Raw genomic sequence first — 10504 nt, 5'->3', positions numbered from 1 at the left:
TGACGGCCGAGACTCCACTTTGGAACAACGGACAGCTCCCTGCGCTGGCCTCGTTGCGGGGGTTTGGTGTTGGGACTCCATAGGGATCTCGTCACTTGGCCATGTTCTTACCGGGACTACCCTCAAATCCTTTCAAGCTCTTAGCGCCGAATTTGACATGCCCAAGACCCAATTTTTTAAATACCTACAGCTTCGTCATGCTCTTGCACCGAGTCTGGTGGGGCTGGACCGACTTCCTGAATTTAGCCCCGTGGAAGCTAAGCTTTTCATGGGAGACCTGGGAGATAAAAAAGTCTCCAAAATTTACCAAACGCTAGTTACGCATTGCTCCTCTTCCCTTCTGTCGTTGAAGGCCTCCTGGGAGATAGATGTTGGTCCTTTGGATGAGGATGACTGGAGGGAGGCGCTGGAGTCCCCCCGTGGAGCGGCTATAGCTGTGAGACTCCGGTTTATACAGTACAAGTACCTGCATAGGGCCTATTACACCAGAGAGAGACTGTGGAAGGCTGGCCTTATTGCTACCCCAGAATGCCTGCGCTGCGGGTCTGAGAGAGGCACGCTGATTCATACTGTGTGGTCGTGTGTGGGCTTGACCCGGTTCTGGGATGGAGTGTGGAACTGCTTGTCGGAAGTGCTGGGGTGGGATCTTCCTCGTACGCCCAGACTGGGTCTTCTACATATCCTGGATCAAGTGGGTGGTAACATCTATAAGCGTCATCTCCTTCTGCTGGGCCTCGTTGTGGCCAAGCGGGATTTGGCAAGGGCGTGGAAGAGTGACCGTGCCCCCCCGCTTGGCACCTGGAGGGCGGGCTTGGATTTCCTCATGGGGTTGGAATTGCCAGTGTTTGAGGCCAGGGGCTGCCCCCGGAAACATTATAAGATCTGGAAGCGGTGGGCAGACTACAGGGACCTGACCTTGGAGCCTCCCGTTGACATGGATGATGGACTGCCTACCGATAGAGATCTCGGGGCCTAGGTGGCTCCAGGACGCCTGTTTTGCTCTAATCTGTATGCTGCAGCTGATAGTGATCACGTGCACCGGGCTAGGGTGGGATAAGGGGTGGGTAGTGGGGGATTTTGGGGTTGTTGGGCCGGGGTAGGGGTGCGGGAGGGGGGCAAGTTGAAAGTTTAGGCTATTCATGCATTCTGTTGTATGTTGACCGCTGACAGTGTTCTCCTGATTCTGGAGAACTGTACCTATGATCTGCTTAAACTTCTAATAAACACAGTTGTAAAAAAAAAAACTCACGGAACTCCCGTATAGAGTCTCCTTAGATTTGCTAAGGTTCTTGTATATTCTCTTTAAGATGGAATAAGCAACATGGGCTCGTGGCAGGGGCAACCTTCACGCCCGACGTTATTCTGCTGAACGACTACCCGCTTGGAACCTACGCGTTCACATCCACCGCCCGAACTATTCGGGCGGTGGATGTGAACGCGTAGGTTCCAAGCGGGTAGTCGTTCGGCAGAATAACGCCGGGCGTGAAGGTTGCCCCTGCCACGAGCCCATGTTGCTTGCCATGTGTCTTCTTTTAAATCACATTACCACTTTTGGGCATTACTGTTTAGGCCCTTTGAGGAAAAGAACCCAATGATGATATTGGTCACCTACTTGTTTGGTGTGTGAGGGTTCTTTTTCCAACTCACAGTTCTTCGCACTACTGTCTTTGTCTTCCCTCTCCTTGTTTCCCCATTTTTGAAATTGGATGTGAGTTATAAGGTTTTGGGTTTTTGGGTATTTTCTGTATTTCTGTTGCTCCTTTGTTGTTTGATACAGTTTATCTCAGGGGCTTAAGAGCGATCTTGTTTAGCATTTTCTCTCTCATTGTTTTGATTACCCAGTATATTGAACAACAAATGTGGTGTATGACATAAGAGAGCTATGGTTACCACCTCAGAAACAAATGCAATACACATGCTTGGTACACAGCTGGAGCCAGGCGATTACTTGACGAAGGCCTCCTACTGAAGGAGTGGGAAAATTGTGATATATTAGCCCTGCAGGAAACTTGGTCGCAGGAAGAGATTCCGATGGTGGGTTACACCCACTATACAGTAACTGCGGAAAAATGCAAGCATTATGGCAGCGCAGTAGGAGGACTGATTGTATATGTATTGACAGCTTTAAAAATATCAATGGAACAGTTGAAATCTCTGTATCCCTGTATACAAATTGTAAAATTCTCAGATCAACACTCAAGTACAGGTAAAATGAAGCTACTAATTAACTACTAAACACAACTGAAGGCTCAAATAAAAAAGGAGAAAAATGCCCTTTTAAACAATATCAAGATTATGATGCAGTGAGCCGACCTGGAATTGAATAGTAACAAGAGATTTTATTTCCAATTGGATATTTACGCCGGATGAAGATGAAATCTTAGCAGCAGACAACTCGTTTTGGTGTGTTCCACAGCAACATTGCACAGGGATCTATCGTACGGACCGCATTGGTCAGCAACTAGTTACAGATATTGAATTCCAAGGTATGCGGGTCCTTAACGGAAGAGCCGACAAATATCGCCCACCGGAAAAACCTTATTACGGTCCAAGAGCGCATTCAACGTTAGATTTCCCACTTATAACCACTGTTCCCTCAAAGCTGTGCAGCTGTGCACGCGCGCACCTCAGTGCCCGAGAGCGTGCAGTGCTGTGTGTGTGGCGCACACACACATACCAAGAGCATTCACGTCACCGCTGCAGCGCGTAAAACAGGCATTTCGAACTTGCCTAGGAAGAGGCATTTAGCAAGTGCTCCCTCCCGAGGAGGGAACACTTGCTAAATTTCTTTTGTTTTCTAGAGTGAGGCTCTGGGGCTCATTGTGTGCTTTTCTTTAAAGTATTCGTGTTAATTGCAGAGCGTGACGAGCTGCAATTAACAAGAATGCTTTAAAAAAAAAAGCACACAATCTGCCCTGCAACCACACTGTAGAAAACACAAGAAATGCAGCACCAAACACAGCGTGTGCTTTTAGAATCACCTAAAAGCACATGCTGTGTTTGTAGACCTGCTGCATTTCTTCTCTTAATAGTGCTGGGCTGCGGGGTGATGGTGTGCCTTTTTGTAAAGTTTTCATGTTAATTGCAGGTCATGAAGGGCACTGCCATTAACATGAAAACATTAAGAAAGGCGCACAATCACCATGCAGCTGTGCTCTAGTAAGGGAAGAAATACAGCAAGCTTTCAAACGCGGTATTTGCTTCCAGGGACCAGGTGACATATATGCAGACCAACGGCGCGGACAATGAACATATTAACAGAAATAAAGTGATTATTGTGAAACGTGTTAGGAGGAGGGTGACGTTGCAACTCATGTTTCCCAGACCACCCCTTTCGCCTCTTTAATGGACGTGTAACCAAGATCCACAATGTTATTTTATTAGTATAGGGATGTTTGCGCTTTTGTCATTGAGAATGTTTTCAGCCTGTTCCTCTGTTTGAAACAATTGACATAACCTTTAAAAAATAGATTAGCTTGAATGAGGACGGAGGGCTTGGGATTGGGAAGGGAGGAAGCGCCACTCTTCGCAGCAAGAAAAGTTGAAAATGACAGAGGCTCAGGATATTGTTTGACTCCTGCCCAGCACTGTTTCCAAGGCATCAATACAGGGGTAGGTATTCACCCATGTAGACATTTATACTGAGGAAGAACTGTGCCCATCGGCAAGGAGCATAATGGGAGAGGAATGTTCACACCATAAAGAACTCAATTTAGGAGAAAATGTGCACCGCTGTAAAATGCTAACACTGGATAAGAGGAGCAAGGTGTTTGCATGAGTATAGGGAGAGTGGTGAGTCTTTGTGAGGTCAATGAATTGTTGCAAGCGTTCTTGAAATGTATGATGAAAATGCACCATTTGAACCCATTTTTTCTCAATTTTTCTTGTGAAATAGTACCAAACTAATAATTAGTCTCATAGTAACCCAGTCTCCATGGTTGATTCAAGCTCAATCGCTGCGCTCTCTCGCGCTTTCTCGCACTTTAAATTCAACTCAACGTTTTCTGTCTCACCACTTTTTAAAAGCACCAGCCACCACTGCCTAAGCTTAAAAGTGGAAGCACAAATCATTTGTCTCCGAGCCATGGATTTTCTGTCATCAGCACTTGTCCTCCGTTTTTCAACAAATGTTTTCTATATAATTCTGGTTCTGCAATATTTACCTCTAATAAAAGAGAGAGGGACCCAAAACCAAAGGGATGGGGTGCCAAGAATAGACTTTATGTCAAAATAGAGTTCCCTTTGGGCACATTAGATATGAGGACATCAACTTCACTGTCACACAATCGGACAACAGATATACAAACATAAGAAAAAATTCAAGCACATAAACTAAGAGCAATGCATAAGCTACAAAATTATGAAATAACGGTAATTTCCAGATAGCACAGTTTATTTGTACATAAAATTAATAAAAACAAATTAAGATCACAGTAAAATTGGGAACACAGAAAATATAACAGGAATGAATCAAAACATCAGTTCATCTAATCAGATTCATACACCAAATCAGGGAAGTACACACAAATCCTAAATCAAATATCAGTAGTACTATTCCCTCAATTTCATTTCAACGCGTTTCGACGGACAGTTGGAATGTCGCCGTCTTCATCAGGAAATATAAACTGTATTCCCAAGAGATCTGAAATTACATAAAATATGTCTTAGTGAACTCCCTAGGACATAATTCAGAACTACCCTGTACATCAAGCATTCCGAAATATCAGTTTTTGTTCAGCCCAGATATTGCTCTTAACATCAAGACAATCTAACCACAGTTTTTACAATAAAATGAGTAACACCAGTGAGACATTAATTACTAAATCATAATGATGACAACATATCTACACATCATGAACACAAACATTAATCACCATCTTAATTTTCCGCTGTTTCATTGCTACATCAATACATCATATAGCCTCTTTCCGCGATTTCATATCTAAATGCCTTTTAATTCGAATGTATTCTTAGTTGTGGCATTATTACTTTGTTCAACATGGTTCATCTTGGATACTAACTGGTGATTTTAATTACCAGCATTCTATATTTTTTCCTTAGGACAGGGGTATATATCTCCCTCTCACCTCCACGTTCCACAGTATAACCACTAAATATACATGGTCACTAACCTCGTATTACGAGACAATCACCAGAGTAAGGAGGTTTGTAGCTCCTATCTGGAACAAGAATCCCACTTAGGGATGAATAACAGAGCAGCTACTCAGCCACTGCAGGAAAAGAGGGTATAAAGTTGTATAAATTAAGGCCCTCTGTATCTACCTATGTCAATACACACAAGTCCCTTGATATTAAATAGGACCATACAGTTTGTCTTAAACTAGTGATATATGCAGGAAAAACTTACATCAAGAATAAAAGATTTAAACACCACTCCAGGATAAGACGAATAGTTATTTGATAGGTAATCTGCCTGTAAGGTAAGTATATCGCTTTTATTAGTTCGATATATTGTTTTTAAGAATCCATAAACTAGCTGTGCTCGCTGAAAGATACTTACACAAAGTGTATTTCAAATCCAGAATACTCGCGGTAGGATCCCAGCTTAATAGCACATATCCATATATCTACGACGCGGTTGTAACAAACACTGACAAACGAAAGTTGTATAAATTTAAACAGTGTTTTATTTTAAGAATTTTAGCGTTTCTCACGGACTGTTTCTGAGCTAGCCGACATTACTTACATCAATATTATCTTTTCCTGTGCGTATGTCTAATCACTGCACACGTTTTCCGGGCCTTTTTTGGGATTTCAATAGATCCTCAAACCGCCTCTATGAAACAAGATAAAAATGCAACCGCACTTATTTTAACATATGCACGGTAGAGAGGGGAGGTGGGAATCCCTATTCCTAACGGTGCATTCACATACCGTAAAGTGTATTGCTGCTCGCGTACCGCGGGTAATCTGCTCGTCTCCGTATGTCTAACCACTGCACACGTTTTCCGGGCCTTTTTTGGGATTTCAATAGATCCTCAAACCGCCTCTATGAAACAAGATAAAAATGCAACCGCACTTTTTTAACATATGCACGGTAGAGAGGGGAGGTGGGAATCCCTATTCCTAACGGTGCATTCACATACCGTAAAGTGTGTTGCTGCTCGCGTCCCGCGGGTAATCTGCTCGTCTCCGAATGGAAGCTCCAAGTGACGCCACTAACCGGCTTATATTCCCGTTAGCGCGCCATTTCCAATTACGGGGCCTACTCCCTGAACATAGAAGAAGGACACCCAGTAGTCCAAATGAAAACCCGGACTACAGACTAAATAGACCTAAAAATAGGTCAACACTGAGACGTGCACACTGCCGAGTATCCAAAAGTGTGAACTTCGGCACCGTGCATTGGTTCCAATTATACAGGTAACCATTAACGGTCAGTTCTCAATACTAACGCGCGTGCTTATGGATGTAGATTTTTGTTTATATCCATAATTGAATATATATACACCTCTTGTAAGGATATTATTTACACACGTAGTGTAAACACACATACTGGTAAGAAGCGCATTGTGCCACATATATATCACTTTTCCAAAAACCCACCGGCACTTAGTAAAACTAGTGCCCTCCAAGCTAATATTAATGGTCAGAGTCCACGATATTTCTACCAGGTAATACACACAGTTTGTATCTATTATTTCCACATGGGGATAAAGAAGGGGCGGATTACAGAGGCAAACAACTACTTGCCACCAATAATCCTTTCCCATTCTTCCCGAGAATTAAGTCCATGTCTGACTGTGTTAAGGAAGGATATATACCACTGTTCTCTGTTTTTGCGGGCATTAACCAAGTTACCACCTCTTTTTCCTATTTTTACCCTCTCCAGTATGAACCACTTGAACTCATTTTCACCATGCTGTTTTTCCCAAAAATGGGAAACAATTGGGGCAGTAATCTTTTTTGTTTTTACCGCAGATCTATGTTCCTGGAGGCGAGTCCTTACTTCCCTGCCCGTTTCGCCAACATAGCAGAGCCCGCAAGGACACTCCAGTAAATAGATCACACTCTTACTTCTACAGTTATTGTGAGTCTTACATTTAACAGTTTTCTCATTACAGGTGATTTCGGCTGCCACAATACATTGTTCACAAATGTTACACATTCCACATTTCGTGGTACCCACTATCTTTGTGTTGTCTAGTGTTCTCTGAGTGTCCACTGATTCCTCTTTATAAGTGTGCACTAGCAAGTCTCGCAGGTTCTTATTCTTTTTGAATGCAAAAAGAGGTTTTTCTAGGGCATTCTCCTCTTCATGATTCAAAATATGGCAGTGTTTGTTTACCACATTCTTAATTTGGTTACTTATATTCGAAAATTTACTCACAAACACTACCTTTTTTAACGGGCTTTTTTCTTTCTTTGTATTCTGTATCAAGGCTTCCCGATCATAGAATCTCGCTCTCTTCAATGAGTGAGACAACAATTTTTTGGGGTATCCCCTCTCTCTGAACTTCTTTTTGAGAACTTCTGCATGTTTATGGTAATCATTAATATCAGAACAATTCCTCCGCAGACGCAGGAATTGACTAAAAGGTATGTTCTCTCTTTGCGATTTGGGGTGGAAACTCGAGAAATGGAGAAGAGTGTTTTTCGCCATTGGTTTAGTGTAGAGTTCCACTGATAGCACACCCTCGGAGTTCTTGATAGAAATGTCCAGAAAGTCCACTCTTGTGGTACTATATGTAGAAGTAAATTTGAGATTCGGGTCACCCAAGTTGATCCAGCACAGAAACTCATCCAACATCTCAGTGGTACCTTCCCAAATAAAAAAGATATCATCTATGTAGCGGTACCAGCCCGCTACATTTTCAAAGAAAGGAGCCATCTCGTTCTCAATGTGTTTGGACTCAAAGTTCCCTACATATAGGCAGGCCAGACTTGGGGCACAGGTGGCCCCCATGCTGGTCCCTTTCAGTTGCCTAAAGTATTCATTTTTGAAAAGGAAAACATTATTTGTCAGAATGAGACGTACACAGTCAACAATAAAGTCTATGTTGGCTCCATCAAGATCTTGGTTGGATAGAAGGTCATATATGACCTCAACCGTATCTGCCTGGGGGATGTTGGTGTAAAGAGACTCAATGTCCATAGTGACAAGACACTGAGTCTCTTCACAAAATGGCAGCCCTTCCACAAGGGAGATAATATGGGCTGAGTCTCTCACATATGACTTAAGATTACAAACCAAAGGCCTCAGAAAGTGATCTACATATTTACTTAAGGGCTCAAGTAGGGAGTCAATACTACTTACAATGGGCCTCATAGGGGGATTTTGCCTATGCTTATGAACTTTAGGGAGGCCATAGATGGCAGGGGTCTTTGGCTCTGTGTTGTTTAGGAATCTAAACTCCTCCTCACATATATAGCCATCATCCAGAGCATTAGTTAAAATATTCAAGCATTCATGGGATATCCTTACGAGACTAGTCGCATTCGTACGGGCATAATGTTCCTTGACATCTAGCTTCTGAAGCATCCTCTCTTCATAGTCTAGAGTATCAAACACTACAACGCCACCACCCTTGTCTGCGGGCTTAATTGTAATGGAGTTGTCATTCCTCAATGCCTCCAGCGCTATTTTCTCATTTTTGGAAATGTTGAAAGATCGGGGTTTCTTATCATTATCTATCAATCTATGTATCCCGCTCTCCACTGCCGTTTCAAAAGCCTCAATATTCTTGCCCACCATGCCTAGCGTAGGTGTAAACACAGATTTAGGTTTAAGTCCAGAGATGTTTTCATGGACCCTATTCTCTCTATTTTCAAAAAATCGCGTTAGTCTGATTTTTCTAAAAAATGACCTAAGGTCCTTTTCTAATTGAAATTTATCTAGGTTGGTAGAGGGAACAAAGCTAAAACCTCTACTGAGAATACTTATTTCCACACTGCTCAGCTCCTTACTAGAAAGATTAATTACTGGTAGTTGGCTGGTCTCCAGTATTGTTTGCTCCGAGTGTTCAGATATTCCTGCTGAGGAGGTGCTCGGTTGTACTGTTGTTGTCGACCCCGGTTGAACTGGCCACGTCCTTGGTTGCCATTGTACCTCTGAGCCCTTCTTGGGCGTGAATCTAAAAAATGACCTTGGTCATGGCCATTCCTACCAATTTCAATGTCAGTACAATCTTCTTCCTCACTCCCAGAACCTGATGTTTCAGAAAAGGTAACCTGTTTGTTGCCCCCTCTGGAATAGATTTGCCGGTTTGGAGGTCTATCCCAGTTACCGTCATTTCTACTCTGGTAATAGTTTTCTCTTAGATAGGGGTATACATTCTCTATAGAGAACCGTTCTATATCCTTTTTTAATTTGTTTGTTTTTTTATTAAACAGGTAGTCACTGTATCCTTCGACATCTTTATTGATATCTGCTAGTTTCTTTTTTGCCTCCTCAAGAGCAGGACAATCTTTGAGCTCTTTTTCAAGTTTTTCAATCTCCTCTTGCTCAAGTATGATCAATCCTTGCGCAGTCTCAATAATAAGGAGCATCCAGTCTCTACTGCATCTATTAGAAATAAGTGTCCATGTTTCCAGGAATTTCCTATTCTCTGTAAACAGACCGGGCTCATTCCGAACCTGCAGACCGATTGGAATAATACCTGATTTAACATATTCAGTTAGAAAGTCTGCATGAGCTTCTGTACGTATGAGCTTCTTTTTTAGGTTCAGTAATTTTCCCCAGTTTTCTCCTTTACCTGACACTACTGTGATTCTGTTTCCCTTTTTGGTATTGATAATACGGTGCAGTTGGTCATCACTAAACCCAAAGGTCTTAATCTGATCCATTGCATGTTACAGATATGTAATAATATATAAAACAAGCAAACTCTCCAGCCACGAAGGGCCGTGCAATAAATCTCTAATAAAAGAGAGAGGGACCCAAAACCAAAGGAATGGGGTGCCAAGAATAGACTTTATGTCAAAATAGAGTTCCCTTTGGGCACATTAGATATGAGGACATCAACTTCACTGTCACACAATCGGACAACAGATATACAAACATAAGAAAAAATTCAAGCACATAAACTAAGAGCAATGCATAAGCTACAAAATTATGAAATAACGGTAATTTCCAGATAGCACAGTTTATTTGTACATAAAATTAATAAAAACAAATTAAGATCACAGTAAAATTGGGAACACAGAAAATATAACAGGAATGAATCAAAACATCAGTTCATCTAATCAGATTCATACACCAAATCAGGGAAGTACACACAAATCCTAAATCAAATATCAGTAGTACTATTCCCTCAATTTCATTTCAACGCGTTTCGACGGACAGTTGGAATGTCGCCGTCTTCATCAGGAAATATAAACTGTATTCCCAAGAGATCTGAAATTACATAAAATATGTCTTAGTGAACTCCCTAGGACATAATTCAGAACTACCCTGTACATCAAGCATTCCGAAATATCAGTTTTTGTTCAGCCCAGCTATTGCTCTTAACATCATGACAATCTAACCACAGTTTTTACAATA

This window comes from Lissotriton helveticus, chromosome 3_1, assembly GCF_964261635.1.
Source record: "Lissotriton helveticus chromosome 3_1, aLisHel1.1, whole genome shotgun sequence".
Taxonomy (NCBI): domain Eukaryota; kingdom Metazoa; phylum Chordata; class Amphibia; order Caudata; family Salamandridae; genus Lissotriton; species Lissotriton helveticus.
Note: the sequence above shows the minus strand (reverse complement) of the source record.